The sequence below is a fragment of the Lathyrus oleraceus genome, chromosome 3 (genome assembly GCF_024323335.1).
Source record: "Lathyrus oleraceus cultivar Zhongwan6 chromosome 3, CAAS_Psat_ZW6_1.0, whole genome shotgun sequence".
Classification (NCBI taxonomy): Eukaryota; Viridiplantae; Streptophyta; class Magnoliopsida; order Fabales; family Fabaceae; genus Lathyrus; species Lathyrus oleraceus.
Window position 1 is genome coordinate 522,868,538 of NC_066581.1, and position 25,566 is coordinate 522,894,103.

The window sequence follows — 25,566 nt, forward strand, 5'->3', positions numbered from 1 at the left end:
TTTAAGTCACATACTACAAAAGAACCATATGCTAAACTGCATTTTCTCTCTGTTGGTTGATTTTCACATTGTTTAATAGTGGATCAATAATGGATACAGATTCTCTAACGTTAGCGCATAAATGTTAGAGCGATTTTCGACTTTTTTCCATCCTACTTTCACGTATCATTTATAACATAAATAAAATCAAAATAGGTTTGCACAACTAATTCAAAGGATTTAAACATCTAAACCCTAACAGAACAAATTCTAAGCTCTCTCTCCTCTGATCCTGCGAGCTAGTTGAATATCCTTAGGCATGATAGTAACTCTCTTTGCATGAATGGCGCAAAGGTTAGTATCTTCAAACAAACCAACCAGGTAAGCTTCAGCTGCTTCTTGAAGTGCAGAAACGGCACTGCTTTGGAATCTGAGATCTGTTTTGAAATCCTGAGCGATTTCCCTAACCAATCTTTGGAACGGAAGCTTCCTTATGAGAAGTTCGGTGCTCTTCTGATACTTCCTAATCTCTCTCAAAGCAACAGTTCCTGGACGGAATCTGTGAGGCTTCTTCACACCTCCGGTCGCCGGAGCAGATTTCCGAGCAGCTTTTGTCGCCAATTGTTTCCTTGGAGCTTTTCCTCCGGTGGATTTGCGAGCGGTTTGTTTGGTACGTGCCATTTCGATCGGAAAGAAAATGAGAGAAACTTTCTTCAATTTGAATTTGAGAAAGGGATGGAAAATTGATTGCAATGAGACTGATTGAGAAATTTGAGTTATATATAGCGAGGAAAAACGGGAATTGTGAAGATAAATTGGGGAGATGATAACCGTTGATGGGAGAAGACATCTACGGCTGTTAGTCTCTGATGGAACGATATGGGGATAGGTATCCGTGGCATGAGAAAGTGACCAATGGGATTATTTCGTTAACATTTTTGTTAGTTTGAATTTGAATTATGACCGGCCGCGTGGTAATAGCTTTAATTCTTTTTTCTATTCTTCGCATCAAATTAAATTTTCTCCTTTTTAAAATACAAAAAGAAAACATTCCTATTGTACCATACTAGTAAAATAGATTAATTTGATTTTTTTTTCAAAAGTCAATTTCTTATGATAAAAAAACTAATTTATTTTCAATTTTTTTGCATAACCAAATATTATTTTATGGAATAGTTTTTTTTCAATAACTAATTAAAATTTTGGGTGTCTTATATTAATATTTTTTTTATTATTGAAATGATACCTATATTATTAATTATTCTCTTCGGTTCTATTTATAATAAATAATTTATTTTTTAAATTTATTGAATAATTAATGTATCTTATCTAATAATAGATCAGATACATTGATTATTTAATTAATTTAAAAAATAAATTGTGTCTTATAAATTATAAATATAATAGGAGTGAGTAGCAGAGGAATGCTAAAAGCATCGTAGTAGTTTACATTAGATTTCATCTAACAAAAGAGAAAATTTGGTCTTCATAAAAATGTCATCTAATAAAAGAGAAAATGTTAAAGAATATTAAAGAAAGAGAATATGCATCATTGGTTTTGATAGAATAAAAAAATGCACTCATCTTTACATTAACAATGTGGTTGGTTTTTTTAGGTGATTTTGTGAAGATAAAGTTTAATGAGAGAGGAGTAGATAAGAAATGATCGTGTACATGTTTGACCTATAAATAATTTAAAAAAAAACATTTTGCCATATGTGGTTCATGTGTATGGACTATATATGTTTGATCTATTGGGTCAAGTCGTCAAGAGTGGCTATGACTGTAATCGGGAGTTAATAGAGTTCGCGCCAAAATATAGTTCGTCGAATAGAACTACACCAAGTTGAGACACCTGATGGGCCATGAGGATCGCGTCAACCCAAAACTAACATGGGGGATATTTAAATTAAGATACGATGGATAACACATTCATGACTAATTGATAAGATTATGGCCCACGATCTGACAATAAAGTCTGATTCCATTTAAAACACATTTACATCTTCAATTTTCTTCAATATTCTCAAGCTTAGTATAATTAAATTAAAATAAAATAATTCACTACAACTGGGGTGTTACAGTAACCACCTATAAACTCGGAGTACAACCTTATGGCTATGGGTAGCAAGAATTCCTCTTTGATGATCTAACGTACATATTGCCTCAAGGGCGACAAAGATTCCTCTTTTAGGTCAACGAAGAACGAAGAATGCTAGAAGAAAAAAGTCAGAAGTACATATTCATTGGGTATGATGATAAGACAAAAGGGTACAAGTTATTCCATCCCATAAGCAAGGAGGTGATAGTGAGTAGAGATGTTCGAATAAACGAAGCGAGCAAGTGGGACTGGAACAATTCGACATAAGTTATCGTCGAAGTTGAAGAACCATCAATCGTTGTACCAACAAGCATTTCAACAGAACTTGAAGATTCTGACAATGAAGATGAACCTCTACAACCCAGAATGCGAAGTCTGCAAGATTTGTATGATACGACAGAAGAGATACACCTTGTATGTCTTTTGGCAGATACTAAAAACATTAAACTTGAAGAGGCGTTGCGAGACAAAAAATGGAAAACTGCCATGAACGAAGAGATTAAGGCCACTGAACGTAATGACATATGGGAACTAGCAGAATTACCAAAAGGAAGTCAACCCATTGGTGTGAAGTGGATATTCAAGAAAAAGATGAACGCTCAAGGCGAAATAAAACGGTATAAGACGCGACTTGTTGGGAAGGGATACAAGCAGAAAGCAGGAATTGACTATGATGAAGTATTTGCACATGTTGCAAGAATGTAGACAATTTGATTGCTCATTTCTCAAGTTGCTCAATTCAAATGGGCGATATTTCAAATGGATGTCAAGTCAACATTTCTAAATGGTGTGCTCAAAGAAGAAGTTTACATCAAACGACCACCCAGATACATGAAAGTCGGAAAAGAAGAAAAAGTGCTAAAATTGAAGAAGTCACTTTATGGGTTGAAGCAAGCACCGCGAGCATGGGATACACGCATCGACACATGTTTCAAAGAGAATGGTTTCAAGCAATGTCCCTACGAACATGCTCTGTATGTAAAGAAGAATGAAGGTAATATGTTACTTGTTGCTCTCTATGTCGATGATCTAATCTTCTTGGGTAACAAATGGTCAGATGATAGAAGAATTCAAGGGCACAATGGCACGTGAATTCGAAATGACAGACTTGGGTCTGATGAGATTATTTCTTGGTCTAGAGGTTCGACAAGAAGAAACAAGAATCTTTATTTCACAAGAGAAATATGCAAAATAAATCTTTAAAAAATATAAGATGGAAAGTTGTAATCCGATTTCGACGTCAATGGAACCAGGTGCAAAGTTGTGGAAATTTGATGGAGGAGAACATGTCAAAGCAAGCAAATATCGAAGCTTGGTAGGTAGTCTTCGTTATCTCACGTGTACAAGGCCATAATTTCTTTAAGTGTCAGAATTATAAGTCGATTCATGGAGGAGCCAACATATTCACATTGGAAGGCATTGAAGCGAATCCTCAGGTACATCCAAGGAACGTTGTCATTGGGAATGTTTTACTCAAGAACAGAAGATTACAAGTTGGTTGGTTACTCCGACAGTGATTGGTGCATAGATATAGACGATCGAAAAAGCACTTCAGGATATGTGTTCTTCATGGGAAATAGCGCATTTACTTGACTTTCTAAGAAGCAACCGATAGTAACGCTTCCGACATGTGAAGTTGAATATGTGGCATCATCTTGGTGTGTTTGTCATGCAATATGGCTTAGAAGATTGTTGAGCAAAATGGAGCTAAAACATGTAAGTGCAACAATAATACAACTGGACAACAAATCAACAATTGAGTTAGCAAAGAATCCAGTAAAACATGAAAGAAGCAAACACATCAACGTTCGCTTTCACTTCATTCGAGAACATGTGAAGGAAAGAAGTGTCGAATTGAGGCATGTAGCAAGCAAGGATCAAGCAACATATATTTTCACAGAACCATTATCGAAAGAAATTTTCGACAGAGGCAAGAAATTGATAGGCATGATGGATAGAAGAAACATTTAAGTTTACAGGGGAGTTTTGTTGAATAAACTTTAATGTTATATTAATAAGTGGTTTCTATTAATAAATTAGTGGAAAGACAAAGAGTCTGTTGTAGTCGGGGACGAAGCTACTTTGTAGCAAGGGTGGACCCATGCCCCCACCATAATAATTACTTATTCAATATTTATTATTATAAGTAATATATTAATATATTAATTGTATTAAAAATTAGGAATCTTTTTTATAATGACCCCCACTTAATAAATAATATTGAATAATTTAGTTTCTCATACACATCAATTATCCCATTACATTAAAATATCCAATTGTTTGCTTTTTTTATTTAAAAATAATTAATTTTATATACTAAATAAAATAAATGCTTTAAATAAAATTAAAAAAAATCAACTTTTCTCTTTCTATTCCTATTCATTCTCTTTGATTCTTTCCAAGTTTACACAAATCAATTTTCATATTCCTTTTTCTCTCACTCCAATTTCTCTCACTACAAAGTTGCATCACTATTACTAGTTTCTTCTCCATGGTTGATCTATTAAAAAATAATTTTTTTAATTTTAATCTGTATGAACTTATAATTTATTTTTATTATTGTAATAAGAGTAATATATATTATTACTTTATTAAGCTTGAGATTGTGTTAATGACAGAAAATTTAATTTTAGAGTTTTATAGTGTTTATTTGAAATTGTTATGTATATATCAATTTTATAGTATTAGTATGGATTTTCTCAATATGATTTTAATTGTGATTTTTTTTGTTTTTACAAATAAGCAATGGAAAAATATTTCAAAAGAAAATCAACAGAGCAATCATCAACTCCTAATTCTCAAACACATAATGTATATTTTTTGTTAATGTTGAAAATGAGAAAATATTTCAACATTTTTATAACATGAAAAGTCATTAGAACAATTATAATATATCTTTATATTTTTGAATATGAAATATTTTATTCATATTGATCGCACAATTTAAAATTTCTGGCTCCGTCACTTGTTATAGTTGGAATGCCAAGAAATAATGACTTATTAATAATATCTATTTGTTTTAATTTCCTAGAATAACAAAAATCTTTAAAAATCTATATAAAGACCAATATTATATTTTCATATTAACAAAATATATAAGAGTAGTACTTCTGTTAGCATTAACGATAGAGTTAGGTTACGTTGTTATTGCATTGCATGCAATAATGTGTGAAGTGGGTTTCGTCATTTCTCCAATCAAAGTTGTCCTTCTCTAGTGGAATACTGAAATGGTATAGAATAATGTAGTAAAAAAAATGTAAAGCTAGTACATAATAATGTTGCTTGATTAAGAAAAAAAGTTGTAGTAGTAGTACTTGACATTTGAGTATGAATTCTAATATTGTATCGTGGTAGACACGTAGTACAAAGTAGGTCTGTCTCAATTAATTCAATGTACTACTTCTCTTTACCGGTGTCTATGGACCACATGCGGGAAAGAGAAGAACAATAACGTATTCATTGTTTTAGGATCACAAAGAAGAGTTTACATATGCACCAATAACTTTTTAAGATATTAGATATATAAATTGTTTTATAAATATTTATTACATAAGTCAACACAAGATTTTTTTTTATAAAATAATCAGTTTTTTCAATTTTTTTCGAAAATAACCGATTATTCAAAAAACAACAACTAAAATAACCATTTTAATGTTGCAACATGGGTTCTCAAGTTCTTGAAGACAATGTCCTGGCAGTGGCATATTAATTTTCAATAAATTCAAGATTTCAATTGCAAGGTTATTTTGATGTAGAGTGATATGTATGTCTTGATTGAATAAGGTATATCGCAAAACAATGCTTCTTCCTAAGAAAATCACAAATATCATGAAGAACCAAGAAGAAACTCACTGTGTTTGAGTTTTAGAAGCTACATCCAAAGAAAAAATTATCATATAGCGCATTATAAACAATATCACTGCAAGGTTATGAAAATTTTGTTTTAGAAGCAGAATTTATGTTTAGAGAGATAAACTCTCCCCTCTATAAAATTAGGGTTTCATTTTATGGTTGAGTGTCGCCTCACATCCGATTTTGGAGCTTCTCTCCTCCTTCATGGAGGCTCCCTCCTCCCCAATGGAGACTTCTCTCCCTTTGTGGGTTTTCCTTCTCTCATTTCCAATTATTTGAACCATCCATCTCTATAGAGTTCTTGCCATATCCTACCTTCAACCTCTATCATATTTTCTCTTCTCTCCGCCAACAACCACTAGGTACTCACAGTCGCAAATCTAAATCCATCTTCACCAGCCAATATGCCAAAGCTTCGGAACATCCAACATGGAAAAAGACCTCCACCACCAGAAGTTTCAAAATTGTTGAGATATTGTGTTTGGATACGTATTATTATTATTATTTTGTTTATCATTTTTTATGTTTGTTTGTTTGGTTCACATGTGTGTTGCTCTTTTGTTTAGCCTATTTTAAGTGTGTCTTCAAGATGTTTGATAAAAGGCTCCAAAGAGATTTTGATGAATGTAATGTGTTCTTGAGTAGAAATATAAGTATGAGCTTTGCAAATCGAACTCTTTCTTCCTTTTAACAAATGCTCCTTTCAGAGATGATGAATTTAATCAATCTAAAGAACTTATATAATTGAACTGAGCGTGATAAAGTCAAAGAAATGATCTGTAACTGGATAGATTTAAAGATTGTGGTTCCTATACTCATTTATCTTTTGTGGAAGAGTTTGCTTGGTTGCTTAGATTAAGGAATTGGATTGGTAATACCCCATTGGATTCTAATTTCTCAAAGCTTATTATTGTCTGAATCTTGGTAGACTTAGATATTAGTGTTGATTTTAGTATGTGGATGGAGAATGCTCTTACATAATATTTACCATTTTACTTGTACTCCTTCTATTTCATCTATTGAATGTTGATGTTTCCTTTATAAAAAAAACTCATTGTATCAAGATCATCTTTAGAGATAAAGTATATAATATTGGCACTTCAAATATGTGAGATTTGATGGATGCACTACTTCCTTAAAGTTATTTGAATTAATTGCACTTTACTTAAAGTTATTACGACCATTAAAGTGCAATTCACATTCTAATTAATCCAATTTTCATGACAAAACAAAATATTAGGAGATTTATTGATATTTGGTTAGAGAAAATCTAAGTGCAGGAATGATGAAGCTATATGATAACACCGTTAATTATTACAAAACTAGATTAAGACCCGCGCGATGCGCGGTTGTAAACTAATTTATTCGTTTTTATTGAATTTTAAATATGTTAAAAAACTATTTTGAAAAACTTAATTACTAAATTTATATTACAGTTATTTATTGTAAACTATAATTAAGACAAACTATTTTGAAAAACTTGATTACTAAATTTATATTAGAGTACTTTATTTTAAGTTATAATTAAGACAATGATATGAATTAATCACATATAAAATATATTCAATTTATTTGGAAGGAAAATACATGCTTGTAAATTAAGAATGACATTCGAAATTAACTTTGCAAATATAAATAATTGAAAAAAAAATTGTTTTATTTTGATTCTCATGTCTTTTTAGTAGTTATCTTTAATTTGTATATTTAATTTTAAGTTGTTAAAGGTGTGTATTCTCAGTGTTAAACAAAATTAAAAGTTTATTTGTAAATATTATCAAATAAAACTTTATTAGCTTTATAAAATTTATATTTATTTTTATCAAACTTTAGTTATCTAATGAATAAAGGGTTGAAAATGCTAGTTGATATATTAATTTAATTGTTTTTTAAATAATTATTTTAATTTTACTAATGGGATTATAAAAATTTATCTGATTTTATCGTTCATATCAATTCAAATATGAGTGTTCTTTTTTAGACATTATTCTCAATATTTTTATTATACTCTTTAAGGTCACATGTCTATTTTAAAGTTGAAATTTTTAGGAGAATATATATAGTTAGAATATTGATTTTCTTCTTAGATCATTTTTGTTAAAAATGAGAATTTTCTTCGTCTTCTCCAAGGTTCGAACCCGTAACCTCCAATGGAGATTAAATATTCTATTTATCTATTTGAAAAGTGAAAATAATATTTTGGAGGAGACACATAAGACTATAGGATGATGTGGCACGAAAATTGGTCTCACAAATATATAGAGACCATATTTGAACTCCAAGCAACGCCCTATTTCATTTTATATATTTGAAATCATAAATTGTTACACTTTGAAAAACGAGGTTTCTCGTGTCCACGAAGTTGTTTTCTCAATCTTGATCCGTTTGTGCGCCATCTCAAATAATTGATATTGTTTTTGGAATGATTGAATCATAAAATTTAAAAAACACTATGTTTGTTCAATACTCAAACATTTAAATCAGACTCTTTCGCACTTTCCAAATATTTTATTTTGTGTTATTTTGACTCTTCTTTTGTTTCTAAAACTTGTATTAATTATTGACATGGTTTTTGCGTTATTCATAATTTATCAATCACGTTCGCCGACTTGAAGAACATCTCGCTGTTTTTCAGTTTTGTTCGCTAGCATCATTTGTCTCTTATTGCTACTGAAAATATTATTGTTGTGATAAAAAATGCACTTGGTGGTAAAGCTCCAAATCTTAAGGTACGAGGTGAAAGTGAGTTTGATTTATGAGTGTAAAATAATTGAGATGAATATGAGAGACGTATTTCTAAAAATTTAGTCGAGACTTGTTGTGATAGTTGTATCTCTTGAGCGATAATTAAATTAATGTGCAAATTTGGAAGTGTGGGGTTAAAATGTAAACTAAAACTCTTATTAAGGTATCGATTGAATCAATTTATGTGGAATGTGTGGTAGTTAATTTTATTGAGAAAAATTTTGTGTTTTATTTTGTTCATGTCTAAAATGATATAGTTATCAAATTATTATAATTATTTGATCATTGACATAAATGTGAGATGATTATATATTATGAATGAAATATTGTAATAATTTTTCATAATGATGTACTAGTGATGATATTGAGTCAATAATTGACTTTATATGAAAATACTTGGTGTGCTAGATTATGATTTAATATACATAATTATGACATATATGTATGTGATGTGGAATGTATGAAACATATAATGATGATGTATTGTATAAATGATAAATAATATGTTTAAAAATTGAGATGTAAAAGTATAAGATAGCTCTCACAGATGATGAAACAATAGTGGTTTCAACGTGTGTTAAATATGGTACTTTTAAGCAACAACTTAGGCCAACGAGGGGGAGAGACTAAACATTACGTATATATTATTTTGTCACCAAATGGGTATATTCTGACAAGCTTAATCGATATTAGATAAGTAATCAACTTATAGGATTGGTATTGTGCAATATTGAATAGAGAGAAATATTATATCAGTTGTGGCACAATATCACTAGAGAGAAATGAACATATGGTGCAATATCCCTTTAGAGAAGCACATCTAAAATAGAATTATGAGATGTAATACAATATCGCTGGATGTAGCACACTATCATAAATAGAAGTACTATGTATCGCTTGAATTGTGATTGAACTTGATGATTGATATGATTTACATTGATGTTTTATATATTGATTGCTTTGGGTATTATTGATAGGAGAATGTTTAAACATTAGCATTACAACTTATATAGATGTTTGATGTTGATGATCTATGCTAGATGTGATTTGATGTTCTGCGGTGTTTACTTGAGAATTTGTGTGTTCTTTTTAGTTATTTTACATTTTTACATGTTTTTAAAATTCACCTTTTTGTATGTGTGTTAGCGTGTGTGCACATGTGTGTGTGTCTTGATTGACTCTGCATTTGCAAAATTGTGCGGTTAATACATGTTATTGATTCTTGAAGTTTAAGTTTGGAAGAAATCTGCACTGACAGGTAACATCGGATCAGGATATTTATTTTTATTTTCTAAATTATTTTCCTCTACAACATTAAAATATTTTGAGTACTCAATATAGTGATGTAGATTCAATTTAATTATTAATAATAATTTATAATATGTTAATTGATGTGGTGAAGTCCTTTATCACAAAAAGTTTTTCAAAATTCATAACTTTGTTTAGTTTTGAACACCTTAGAAATTGATAATAAAGAATATATTATTTTGGATTTTAGGATTACACAACTATCGTTCGTCATACGCTTTACACCATTGTCGGAGGATTCGCTAGAGGGAGAAAGTAAAGCTCTTCTCGTAAAAGGTGTGCATGTCAAGTGATGCACATAGTGGACTGGCCCTTGAAAATCATGTCAACTCTTGCGCCAGAAGTCACCTTCTCACATAAAAATGGCTTCATGGTCATAATCATATAATTATGATCTGAAGTTTGTCTTTGCGGATCCTAGAAGCTCGACCAATAATCTCTCCTAGGATGCATTTGAAAGACTATAAAGAAAATTGACCCTCGTCAATCTCTTCAAATATTACTATCGAGCACTCACATATATCGTGTTGTCATACAAGCTTATCTTTCCAATTCTTATAGTTTCACAAGTGCAAAGTGAGTAATCCCATATTTGCGAGTGCGCTTATGGAAACTCAACCACCCTTTGTCAATGCCCTCGATACCATAGAAAGAAAGAAAATTCATATCGTAGGCATGACCCCAAGACCCATACACAAAATCTCAAACCCCCTAATAAATGCTCAACTATTCACATGTATTTGATAAGAGGCAACGTTGACCGTTAGTAAGACCTTAAACTCAAACACGAATGTACATATAGAAAATTTGTTCCCTTTCCCTTGCATCATCATCAAGCTAACTTGTTCTCCCTCATTACAGAGCTCTAATAGAACATCAAATTCATCTCTAGTACTTGATATAAACAGACCTTTGCAAAATAAAGCCACCTTGGATGCACTATTGAGAACATAATTAATTAGTTTTAACTCTTCCACTAGAGTGAGTAGTATTCTTAGTCTCCATCAATGATCTTATTTGTCTTAGAAAAGAAGAGAGAAACATAATGTCATTATCACATATATCGCTGCAATTGGAGCTACTAGAGCTACTATCATAACTCATTAACATTCATAGCTCAATAATTTTCCAATCAACTCTTCCATCACGTTGCTTTGAATTTGCTAAATAGTGATTCCACATTTTACACCTCTTCTCACATTTCTTAAACTCTAATAAATTTATGTTTTCATCATACTCTCTAATGAACATCATCTTCTAAATGTTTGAAAAGAGAAAATAGATATAAAAATAGTGAAAATACATGAAGTGAAGATTTGCTTGAGGAAATGATAGATGAACAAAGTAGTATGATTCTTAGAAGAAGATCAAACAAGTTTGAAAAGACGATGAAAAATAAATACCATGGGTCTTACATTTATAAAGGATGTATGGCTTCCATATACCTTAATAGGGTCCTAGTCATCGTTGTTGTAATATAGCGTCAAGAGACATAATTGCAAGAACGCAGATAGAGGAACGTCCCGAATCATTTGCTCAATCTCAAGACTATTTTAATCATTCCAATGCATTAACTACTCCATTAATCCAAAAGTTAACCATTAATCATGAGCAAGTCAACACAACTTCCCTTGAAACACCACGAACAAGAATCAAACTAGAATATGCACATCAATTAACAGCCCAATTGTCGTCGCCTTTGAACACACGACAATCACTTTGCCCTTACAATCTTTGTGCTTGAGGAACTACGGAATGAAATATTCTCACTCAAATTACTTTGCCTTTATAAACCTTGTGCTTGGGGAACTACGGAATGAAATATTATTGCTTAATCACATCGCTCTTACAAGCCTTGTACTTAAGAGGATGGACTGAAATATTTTTTATAAAGTCCAACAGCTCAACCCATAAACTCTTCAATCCCTAGATACATAAGCAATACCTAAATAATAAGTGGCAAGATTAGGCATGGCAACGGGGCGGGTCGGGGACGGTTTTTATCTCCCCCAAACCCAAACCCAACCCCCAAACAATCCCCATTCCCCGTCCCAAACCCAAACGGGGATGGAGAATCAAAACCCAAACCCGTCCTAAACGGGTTCGGGTCGGGTTCGGGTATCCCCGCCCCGCCACCATTCATTTAGTGAAATCAGTTTTTTAAATAGAAATGTTTATTTTTCCAAAATAAAATTACATTACAAATAATAAAATAAAACAATCTAAAAAAATTCCATACATTCATTTCAAATATTTTAAATAATAAATTAAAATTAAAATATCAAAACATTGAACACATATTTAATACTCTAAATATTCAAAAATAAATAATAATGTATATAATGAAATAAACGGGGCGGGTTCGGGGTCGGGTTCGGGGTGGGTACTAGTGTCCCCATTACCCGACCCATCCCCATATTTTAAAATCGGGGAAAACCCAAACCCATTCAAAGCGGGTTTTCCCCGTCAACTTCGGGGCGGGTTCGGGTTGGTACCCGCGGGTATGGGTTATATTGCCATGCCTAGGCAAGATCACATGACGAGCATGTGACCGAGCTCACCACCCCCTATGTGTTTTATTTTGTGGAAAAATATGTCATGTCATGTTTTAAGTAAGTCAAATGAAACTCTCTCAATTAATAATTGAAATACTCATAGTCCTAGGGATCGACTATCTCCTACATAAAAGGAATGACTCCCCTTAATCCTTACATTTGTGGGTCAAAGTCCAAGGACGTGTAATCATGTTTGTAGGCTTTAAAACAAGTCTCCTCACTAGGTCTTAGATTAGACGCTTGCATTTATAAAAGCTTAAATCTATTTTAAGCTTATAACGTAATTAGTGTCTACTCTATTGTAGGCATAAAAAGTACAAATATATACGGATAAGCAATGTTGCCTTCCGTTTTAAAAACTTGTTGCAATTCACTATGATTTATTTGTATAAAATAAATATATGTGAAGTAAAAAAAAAGTATTGATCTTTTTTAAAGTACTAAAATATCTTTAATTTCAAAACCCTTAATAAAAAAAAACCCATTTAATAAATAAATAAATTCAACTTTCGAGTAATACAAATCACATTTAAGTCACATACTACAAAAGAACCATATGCTAAACTGCATTTTCTCTCTGTTGGTTGATTTTCACATTGTTTAATAGTGGATCAATAATGGATACAGATTCTCTAACGTTAGCGCATAAATGTTAGAGCGATTTTCGACTTTTTTCCATCCTACTTTCACGTATCATTTATAACATAAATAAAATCAAAATAGGTTTGCACAACTAATTCAAAGGATTTAAACATCTAAACCCTAACAGAACAAATTCTAAGCTCTCTCTCCTCTGATCCTGCGAGCTAGTTGAATATCCTTAGGCATGATAGTAACTCTCTTTGCATGAATGGCGCAAAGGTTAGTATCTTCAAACAAACCAACCAGGTAAGCTTCAGCTGCTTCTTGAAGTGCAGAAACGGCACTGCTTTGGAATCTGAGATCTGTTTTGAAATCCTGAGCGATTTCCCTAACCAATCTTTGGAACGGAAGCTTCCTTATGAGAAGTTCGGTGCTCTTCTGATACTTCCTAATCTCTCTCAAAGCAACAGTTCCTGGACGGAATCTGTGAGGCTTCTTCACACCTCCGGTCGCCGGAGCAGATTTCCGAGCAGCTTTTGTCGCCAATTGTTTCCTTGGAGCTTTTCCTCCGGTGGATTTGCGAGCGGTTTGTTTGGTACGTGCCATTTCGATCGGAAAGAAAATGAGAGAAACTTTCTTCAATTTGAATTTGAGAAAGGGATGGAAAATTGATTGCAATGAGACTGATTGAGAAATTTGAGTTATATATAGCGAGGAAAAACGGGAATTGTGAAGATAAATTGGGGAGATGATAACCGTTGATGGGAGAAGACATCTACGGCTGTTAGTCTCTGATGGAACGATATGGGGATAGGTATCCGTGGCATGAGAAAGTGACCAATGGGATTATTTCGTTAACATTTTTGTTAGTTTGAATTTGAATTATGACCGGCCGCGTGGTAATAGCTTTAATTCTTTTTTCTATTCTTCGCATCAAATTAAATTTTCTCCTTTTTAAAATACAAAAAGAAAACATTCCTATTGTACCATACTAGTAAAATAGATTAATTTGATTTTTTTTTCAAAAGTCAATTTCTTATGATAAAAAAACTAATTTATTTTCAATTTTTTTGCATAACCAAATATTATTTTATGGAATAGTTTTTTTTCAATAACTAATTAAAATTTTGGGTGTCTTATATTAATATTTTTTTTATTATTGAAATGATACCTATATTATTAATTATTCTCTTCGGTTCTATTTATAATAAATAATTTATTTTTTAATTTATTGAATAATTAATGTATCTTATCTAATAATAGATCAGATACATTGATTATTTAATTAATTTAAAAAATAAATTGTGTCTTATAAATTATAAATATAATAGGAGTGAGTAGCAGAGGAATGCTAAAAGCATCGTAGTAGTTTACATTAGATTTCATCTAACAAAAGAGAAAATTTGGTCTTCATAAAAATGTCATCTAATAAAAGAGAAAATGTTAAAGAATATTAAAGAAAGAGAATATGCATCATTGGTTTTGATAGAATAAAAAAATGCACTCATCTTTACATTAACAATGTGGTTGGTTTTTTTAGGTGATTTTGTGAAGATAAAGTTTAATGAGAGAGGAGTAGATAAGAAATGATCGTGTACATGTTTGACCTATAAATAATTTAAAAAAAAACATTTTGCCATATGTGGTTCATGTGTATGGACTATATATGTTTGATCTATTGGGTCAAGTCGTCAAGAGTGGCTATGACTGTAATCGGGAGTTAATAGAGTTCGCGCCAAAATATAGTTCGTCGAATAGAACTACACCAAGTTGAGACACCTGATGGGCCATGAGGATCGCGTCAACCCAAAACTAACATGGGGGATATTTAAATTAAGATACGATGGATAACACATTCATGACTAATTGATAAGATTATGGCCCACGATCTGACAATAAAGTCTGATTCCATTTAAAACACATTTACATCTTCAATTTTCTTCAATATTCTCAAGCTTAGTATAATTAAATTAAAATAAAATAATTCACTACAACTGGGGTGTTACAGTAACCACCTATAAACTCGGAGTACAACCTTATGGCTATGGGTAGCAAGAATTCCTCTTTGATGATCTAACGTACATATTGCCTCAAGGGCGACAAAGATTCCTCTTTTAGGTCAACGAAGAACGAAGAATGCTAGAAGAAAAAAGTCAGAAGTACATATTCATTGGGTATGATGATAAGACAAAAGGGTACAAGTTATTCCATCCCATAAGCAAGGAGGTGATAGTGAGTAGAGATGTTCGAATAAACGAAGCGAGCAAGTGGGACTGGAACAATTCGACATAAGTTATCGTCGAAGTTGAAGAACCATCAATCGTTGTACCAACAAGCATTTCAACAGAACTTGAAGATTCTGACAATGAAGATGAACCTCTACAACCCAGAATGCGAAGTCTGCAAGATTTGTATGATACGACAGAAGAGATACACCTTGTATGTCTTTTGGCAGATACTAAAAACATTAAACTTGAAGAGGCGTTGCGAGACAAAAAATGGAAAACTGCCATGAACGAAGAGATTAAGGCCACTGAACGTAATGACATATGGGAACTAGCAGAATTACCAAAAGGAAGTCAACCCATTGGTGTGAAGTGGATATTCAAGAAAAAGATGAACGCTCAAGGCGAAATAAAACGGTATAAGACGCGACTTGTTGGGAAGGGATACAAGCAGAAAGCAGGAATTGACTATGATGAAGTATTTGCACATGTTGCAAGAATGTAGACAATTTGATTGCTCATTTCTCAAGTTGCTCAATTCAAATGGGCGATATTTCAAATGGATGTCAAGTCAACATTTCTAAATGGTGTGCTCAAAGAAGAAGTTTACATCAAACGACCACCCAGATACATGAAAGTCGGAAAAGAAGAAAAAGTGCTAAAATTGAAGAAGTCACTTTATGGGTTGAAGCAAGCACCGCGAGCATGGGATACACGCATCGACACATGTTTCAAAGAGAATGGTTTCAAGCAATGTCCCTACGAACATGCTCTGTATGTAAAGAAGAATGAAGGTAATATGTTACTTGTTGCTCTCTATGTCGATGATCTAATCTTCTTGGGTAACAAATGGTCAGATGATAGAAGAATTCAAGGGCACAATGGCACGTGAATTCGAAATGACAGACTTGGGTCTGATGAGATTATTTCTTGGTCTAGAGGTTCGACAAGAAGAAACAAGAATCTTTATTTCACAAGAGAAATATGCAAAATAAATCTTTAAAAAATATAAGATGGAAAGTTGTAATCCGATTTCGACGTCAATGGAACCAGGTGCAAAGTTGTGGAAATTTGATGGAGGAGAACATGTCAAAGCAAGCAAATATCGAAGCTTGGTAGGTAGTCTTCGTTATCTCACGTGTACAAGGCCATAATTTCTTTAAGTGTCAGAATTATAAGTCGATTCATGGAGGAGCCAACATATTCACATTGGAAGGCATTGAAGCGAATCCTCAGGTACATCCAAGGAACGTTGTCATTGGGAATGTTTTACTCAAGAACAGAAGATTACAAGTTGGTTGGTTACTCCGACAGTGATTGGTGCATAGATATAGACGATCGAAAAAGCACTTCAGGATATGTGTTCTTCATGGGAAATAGCGCATTTACTTGACTTTCTAAGAAGCAACCGATAGTAACGCTTCCGACATGTGAAGTTGAATATGTGGCATCATCTTGGTGTGTTTGTCATGCAATATGGCTTAGAAGATTGTTGAGCAAAATGGAGCTAAAACATGTAAGTGCAACAATAATACAACTGGACAACAAATCAACAATTGAGTTAGCAAAGAATCCAGTAAAACATGAAAGAAGCAAACACATCAACGTTCGCTTTCACTTCATTCGAGAACATGTGAAGGAAAGAAGTGTCGAATTGAGGCATGTAGCAAGCAAGGATCAAGCAACATATATTTTCACAGAACCATTATCGAAAGAAATTTTCGACAGAGGCAAGAAATTGATAGGCATGATGGATAGAAGAAACATTTAAGTTTACAGGGGAGTTTTGTTGAATAAACTTTAATGTTATATTAATAAGTGGTTTCTATTAATAAATTAGTGGAAAGACAAAGAGTCTGTTGTAGTCGGGGACGAAGCTACTTTGTAGCAAGGGTGGACCCATGCCCCCACCATAATAATTACTTATTCAATATTTATTATTATAAGTAATATATTAATATATTAATTGTATTAAAAATTAGGAATCTTTTTTATAATGACCCCCACTTAATAAATAATATTGAATAATTTAGTTTCTCATACACATCAATTATCCCATTACATTAAAATATCCAATTGTTTGCTTTTTTTATTTAAAAATAATTAATTTTATATACTAAATAAAATAAATGCTTTAAATAAAATTAAAAAAAATCAACTTTTCTCTTTCTATTCCTATTCATTCTCTTTGATTCTTTCCAAGTTTACACAAATCAATTTTCATATTCCTTTTTCTCTCACTCCAATTTCTCTCACTACAAAGTTGCATCACTATTACTAGTTTCTTCTCCATGGTTGATCTATTAAAAAATAATTTTTTTAATTTTAATCTGTATGAACTTATAATTTATTTTTATTATTGTAATAAGAGTAAATATATATTATTACTTTATTAAGCTTGAGATTGTGTTAATGACAGAAAATTTAATTTTAGAGTTTTATAGTGTTTATTTGAAATTGTTATGTATATATCAATTTTATAGTATTAGTATGGATTTTCTCAATATGATTTTAATTGTGATTTTTTTTTGTTTTTACAAATAAGCAATGGAAAAATATTTCAAAAGAAAATCAACAGAGCAATCATCAACTCCTAATTCTCAAACACATAATGTATATTTTTTGTTAATGTTGAAAATGAGAAAATATTTCAACATTTTTATAACATGAAAAGTCATTAGAACAATTATAATATATCTTTATATTTTTGAATATGAAATATTTTATTCATATTGATCGCACAATTTAAAATTTCTGGCTCCGTCACTTGTTATAGTTGGAATGCCAAGAAATAATGACTTATTAATAATATCTATTTGTTTTAATTTCCTAGAATAACAAAAATCTTTAAAAATCTATATAAAGACCAATATTATATTTTCATATTAACAAAATATATAAGAGTAGTACTTCTGTTAGCATTAACGATAGAGTTAGGTTACGTTGTTATTGCATTGCATGCAATAATGTGTGAAGTGGGTTTCGTCATTTCTCCAATCAAAGTTGTCCTTCTCTAGTGGAATACTGAAATGGTATAGAATAATGTAGTAAAAAAATGTAAAGCTAGTACATAATAATGTTGCTTGATTAAGAAAAAAAGTTGTAGTAGTAGTACTTGACATTTGAGTATGAATTCTAATATTGTATCGTGGTAGACACGTAGTACAAAGTAGGTCTGTCTCAATTAATTCAATGTACTACTTCTCTTTACCGGTGTCTATGGACCACATGCGGGAAAGAGAAGAACAATAACGTATTCATTGTTTTAGGATCACAAAGAAGAGTTTACATATGCACCAATAACTTTTTAAGATATTAGATATATAAATTGTTTTATAAATATTTATTACATAAGTCAACACAAGATTTTTTTTTATAAAATAATCAGTTTTTTCAATTTTTTTCGAAAATAACCGATTATTCAAAAAACAACAACTAAAATAACCAATTTTACAAGAGGATACGCCAGATGAATTGACACATCCCCCTAAACATGAAGAAAAGGCATCAATAACATTGATGCATGCATTGGGCTCCTCATGAGTTGGCGCCTCCTCTTCATGGTTAGGGGATGCGTCAATTCATCTGGCGCATCCTCTTGTAAAACTGGTTATTTTGATATTTTTTTTGAATTATTGATTATTTTTGATTTTTTTTTTTAAAAACTGATTATTTTAAAAAAAATCTCAACACAAGATTCCATTTTTATTTCTCTATCAAGCTGAATCAAATTTTAATACCATTTATTGGATACTTCAAAGAGAAATAAGGAGAACAATGCTTTATGATCACAAAAGAATGAGAGAGAAACATTTACACAAAATTTTAGGGTATTAGATACGTGGTAAACTATTTTACATATGAAAAATACTATTCTTATATTATATTCTACATATATACTGTATTTTACTGTTCACTAATACGATAAACATTAAAATATTATAATAATATATTAGTTTTTAAAAATTATAATTTTATTTTATTTTATTATCTGAACGTTTATTAATCAATTTCATAACTTGTATTAATCAACTTTGGTGGTTATTCAAAATTATTTTTAATATCTGAACGTTTATTAACCAATTTCGTAGCTTTATTAATCAATTTTTACTTTTCATTATCCAACTTTGATTGATCACTAAAAAATATTTTTAATATCTAGACATTTATTAACCAACTTCGTCACTTTATTAACCAACCTTTTACATTTAATTAACCAATTTTGTTCACTATTTTAAGTCACTGTTCATAAACACTGTTCACGTGCACTGTTCATAAATATATTATTTTATTTTAAAAATACATTGTTCACCGTATAAATACGGTGAACAGTGTATACGATGTAAGTATTTGGTGTGGAAAATGATGTAGGAATAACAACGCTGCTTACATATATCTAACATATACTCATTCAAAGACGACGTAAAACTTAATATGGTATAGGAAGGCTGGTTGCGTGTCTTAAAGAAGAAGTCGCGCATCGGAAAGGGTCGACAATAATTGTGCAAATTTGACGTTCGATATCAAAATGATTATTATTATACCTTTTCGGATAGAGAATCGACTCACGAATCCAACACACTACTTTGCTGTGACATATGGGCTTTTAATCCATCTGAGTTTGTCTAAGGCTTAAATACAACATTTAATATTTTTTGCAAATTTCTATTTTATTTCTGTTTTGGATTAAAAACTCATTAGGGTTTATTTTTATGTATTTAAACACCTTTGGGTGTGGTTGTCAATGTTATCTTTGATCATAATAAAATTCAAGTATTTTCTCTATTGTTGGACTCCAAAACTTTATCTGACAGACTTTTCGCTTGCAAACTTGTGTTTTCATTCCAGGCTTAACGCTTGCTAATCCTTTGTGATTCCGACAGCGTCAACTGACATCAAAGCATATTTTCTCATGTCTATTTCCGTAGCTTGATCAACAGATCAACCATTGGCAAGAGCAGACCTAAAGGGAACTACTGTGGCTTTTACCACGACCCTAACTGCTTTGACTGAACAAATGGCGACTTTAACAACTCAGATGAACAACGCCAACATAATTGAGTGAAGAGACAAGAGAAGGGAACCGATTAGGGTTCCACGAGATAGAAACAATCATGATGTTATTGCTCAAAATTCGAGTTCTGAAGAAGAAGAACCCGAAAAGGAAGAGATAATTGATAATGTGAATTGACATAACCATGATTATCAAATGAAGTTTGATGTTCCATTATTCTGCAGAACGATGGGAGTGGAGGAGTTCTGGATTAACAAATTGACGTTGACAAATTCTTCAACGTCATGGGCGTCTATGAGAACAGGCAAGTTAAGATGGTAGTGATTATGATAAAGAGTATTATTGTTGTCTGGTGGGATAATAAACTTGTTGTTCAGATGAAGATGAAGAGGAAAAGAAAAAGGTTGGTAAAATGTTGGTGTTTCTGATAAGCACTTTTTGGATAATATCCCTGAGGCGAGTCAGGTGAGACCACAAATGTATTATAATTTAGGTCATATTTGTTGCTTGTCCTTCTTCCCTATGTGAGAAGCCTTTTTATACTCATCTTCATTCTCCAAGATCATTAAGAAGTGTCTCCTCAAATTCCATGTTAAATGATAGCCATAACGTTAGCCATTTTCATTACTATCATGTAACGTCTTCTCAATAACTTTCTGCAAGTCTCATGAAACGTTGAAGCTATCCTATAACCATTACACTGATCCATACATATCTTCTACCAACACGTCTCTGATAACCCTAAATTCAGGGCTCTGGCTTGTTTTATACGTGGCAAGTTGACACTTGTCATTCTCTATAAGTACTCGACATAAAGTCTCTCCATACTCGGCCTCAGTGACTTATAACTCGACTTCGAGAATTTTGGGATGTACATAAGCCCCCCAATCACAAGGCCCAATGGGGTGAAGTGTTCGGATAAAGACTCATAGAATTCTTCCCTCCTTGAATCGAGTCCTATTTTCGTCCAACGGTCACCTTTATGGTCTATTAACGTGTGACATTGGATTTTTAAAGAGTAATAATGATGACCGTCTTGTCATATTTCTTCTATCTCCTTTTCACGATGACTTTTATGGGGAAGCAAATTGCTATCATGACTTTAGTTCGATAAAGTTTCCTGATTGTTGTAAAGCTCATTTCCATGAAACCTTTACCTTATTTATTCCTTTGCTCATCGTTTGTGACTCTCGTCCCCTTTTCTTCAAGCACAAGTCTCAGGTATTACTTCTTTGCCCTACTTACTCTTATTTAATTCGTCAACCGAATTCAAGTTTTGGTCCAACATTTTTATGGCCTAAAATTTCTTTATGATCACTTGAGTACAATAGAAGATGTTAAGAAGGTGAAAACTATAGTTGCTCAGCAGCTAACCCAAAATATTAGGGCCTACCTGGTGAGGTGTGGTGTTATGACCCGAGGATCATTTGAAGTCGATGATGCCTATAAATAGAACAAAATCTGTCTCACAAAGGAAATAACCCAATTGAAGGACATCTTTAAGGTTCATACCGACAAGGTGGAAGATCTGAACAAACAGTTATCAGAAGCGATGCAACAGAAAGAAACAGTAGACTCTAAATGTTTGGAGCTTGAAGCAACCATATTCGAATTGATCTAGGATGTTGAACATGCTTAAGGCTTAATGAGATGATGAAGAAATCCTTGCAGGAGGCCAAAGTAGACCTTCTTTCAGCTAGCGATGAGGCCTTTGAGAGAGCTAAAGCTCAAGCGATGTACCACAAACTTGACCTCAATGTGCTCGAGATGGATTTCTTCAAGACTTTGGTGGATAACAGACTTGTAGATATGAAGGAAGATTCTCTTGAAGCCGAGTTTCTAAGGATGCGACAAATGATGTTCGGATAATGTCTATTTTATTTCTACTACAATGCTTAAGCCCATATGAAGCCTTTTTTAGGTACATTATTATTATTATCTTGTATGCATTTTATTATTGTTATTCCCTAATCGCGTGTATAGCCTCGGGCGTATCTTAAATTGTCCATGTTTATAAATTTTCCCTAGGATTTACTAGTTTGACCCTTCAAGTAATAAACTCAAAACTAAGTGATTGTTTACTAAGAACACTAGTGAAAAATTGGCACACACAGTGGGGCTTTGTTTGTGCAAAATTTCTTATTCGATTTTTTAGTTTTAGAAGTGTTTGTTTTTTGGTTTATGTTATAATTATCATTTTTTTAAAAATGTTTTCTACATATGGATTTGTATGCATCTGAGGAGTGGTAAAACTTTACTCAAAATGGTTCGTCCTAGAAACAATCTACTTCCCGAAAACAATGCTCCAGAAAATAAACAACCTACCTCTTCGACGGTTGAAACGACAAAGAATACCAATCCCATGGGGACTAATGGACATGTTCTTGACCCAGTATTGAGTATGACGTCAATTCTAGGAGTGATAGTTGCTTTGCCCATGGAAACAAGTATTTCGACTACTCTCAGGACAATAAGTATTTCCTTGATGGATCCTAGGCCTTCTTATGTATCAAATTTCCCGATGCCACAAGTATCGAGAGATTTTACCTATGGTATGCCAACTGCAGTGATGGAAATATTACATAACAATGGTTTAACATTTTAAGATAATAACACAATAATAGAATCCCTTGTAAATCCATATGTGGCGTCATGGTCTGCTATTAGTCACCCGAGTCGAGAATCCTTCAAGGGGGAATGCATTTGCACCCTTGAGTGTGCTTGCTCTTACGAAAAACTCCATGCTTTTCATATGATAAAAAAATGGATGAGAGTAACCACAAGATGGTTAACATGCTCACTCAACAAATTAGTATAATGTTCAGCCCCTAATTCAGAACACCAACCAGAGTTATCAATTATTGGCCAATCAAATGGGTCGAATAGCCTATTATTTCTGCACCTCTAAGGGCCAGGCACACCCAATCGCTCAAATAGCGTCAGTCCGACCAATTGGGATGCTTGACAATGGAGGCGTTCATATTAATCTAGGGCAACAACAACTAGAGATGCCTCGACCTGTCGGACACCCTGCAGTTATGGGAGGAGAAGAAAAAGTAGCCCATGTTAATGCAGGAGTTGTCATGGTTGGTAGAGACCATGATGCTGAAGAAGTATTGAGGAACATTCGACAAGATAATTTGAGAGGCCAAAACAATCTAGCCCATTTAGTCAAAAACATCCTTGCTTAAAACAACCTAAATGTAGGGTTACATAGGCCAAATTTTATGTCGCCTTTGACTGAATATGTCCTCTAGACAAGCAACAGGTCTACTTCGTCAATAAGGTATTCAAAGTTGCATAGTTGAAATATCAAAAGATATAAAGACTGGCATCAACAATGGTGATAACAACAAGAAATTTGAAGCCCTACTTCTAAGGACATGAGGTCATGGTGAAAACAAACTACCATGTTCTCTAGGTATTAAAGAAATTGAACTTGGCAGGAAGGATAGTGTCTTGGTATGACGAGTTATCAGAATACGACACAAACTTCCTCCCAAGGGGTAACATAAAGTCTAAAGTGCTAGTTGACTTCCTATTTGAGTTCAGGTCCCTATTTGACAAGGAAGCCTACCATGTGTGGATCTTATCAGTGGATGACACATCATACTTAAAAGGAAGTCTATCCAACATCATGCCACAAGGTTTCAATTCAAATCCAACAACAATAAAGGCTCAAGTGCACAACCAAACCTACTTGATGAAGCTTGAGAGATCTCCCATATTTAGGAATACATGACCAAAGAGAGGGATACTCGAAGATATAATTCCAGAGAAGTCCCAAGGGACATGAAAAGAGGCGACCTTGTGTTTACACATGTCATGGCGCCTACCCATATTAAGTTTTTAAGGAGGCACACTATTTTCTCAACAATACTGTTTGCTTAACTCATATAAATATTATGCCCTACGGTGAATTGTTGTGCCTTATGGGGTATTATTATGCCCTACATGATATCATTGTGCCCTATAATGTATCATTGGGCTCTTTAGGGTGTCACCATGCCCATTGAGGTAGTCTGAAGCGCCATGCAAAAGGGGTCCACTTGCAAATTCTTTACGACTTCAAGAATCTTAAAAAATAAAACATCCATAAAAGTAATAAAAAGGCGGACAAAAATTTTAAATTCACTCTAAAATCTATAAATAAGCAACTCTCCAAAAACATAAATATTTCTCTAGTTAAAAGACCAACAAAGGGAAAGTGTTACATTGATCAAAATGGACGATATTAAAAAAACTATAACTTAAACAACCAAAGAAAAAATATAGTTGTTGGGCTGGGTAGATCTGCCCCTCTTCATGGACGATTCACTCATCCCCATCAACAACATGAGTAATACCAGGCTCCACGATGTCTTCCTCCCTCATCTTGGAAGGAGAGTTTTCTTTCTCAACGGCCCCGTCTTCCTCATCATTCAAGTGCCCATCCGAGACGACCTTGAACAAACCAAGATCTCCCATATCCAAATTTAGATATAGATATAACACATGTGCCTTGGCCATTTTGAATTCATGGTAGATAAAGTCAATTATCTTTACATTAGCATCAACTAAATTTGTTTATAATTGGGCTTTTGCAGTGAACTATTCTTGGACAATCTCCTCCAAACCCTCGATCCCTGCCTTTGTCTTGGAAATATCATCACCTGACTTCTCATATGTTTAAACTTTGTCTTTCTTCTCATTCTCAAGCTTATATATCGAACGTTGCACCTCCTCGCAACTCGGGTTGGCCAAGGTCAGCAGTATACGGGTCTAGTTAAGCTTCTATTTTGTCATGGTTAACTCAGTCTTAAGTTCCACCATGGACTTGCGAATCAGATGTAGGCGTTAAACATCACCTTTTCTAGTAAGAGACCCCTCAAGAGATGCGTACCCTATAACACCCTAACCCTGAATACACATATCTAAATAAAACCACGTAGAACCAATTATTTAAAATCTCAAGGGTGTCACATTCTCGTTCATAAAACCCTCAATCAAAATATTATTTCAAATAACGCAACGAAAAACTCACAAACATGTTCAACTGAATATCTCAATATAATAGTCTAACTCAAGCATATGGGAATTAATCCCACATATCTCGGAAAATAAAAAAAAAATCAAACAATCCAATCCCGGTGTTACATATCAGAGCACTATCAAAACTAAAGAACGCGAAAAAAAATAGTAAATAACTGAAGAGGCCAACAATGCCAT

At 32.8% G+C, this 25,566-nt stretch overlaps 2 pseudogenes; both read right to left on the minus strand.

Moving 5' to 3' along the window:
* Window positions 1–988, minus strand: LOC127131958 (histone H3.2-like; annotated as a pseudogene).
* Window positions 989–13,065: 12,077 nt separating this feature from the next.
* LOC127131959 (histone H3.2-like) lies at window positions 13,066–14,053 on the minus strand (annotated as a pseudogene).
* Between the last annotated feature and the right edge of the window lie 11,513 nt (window positions 14,054–25,566).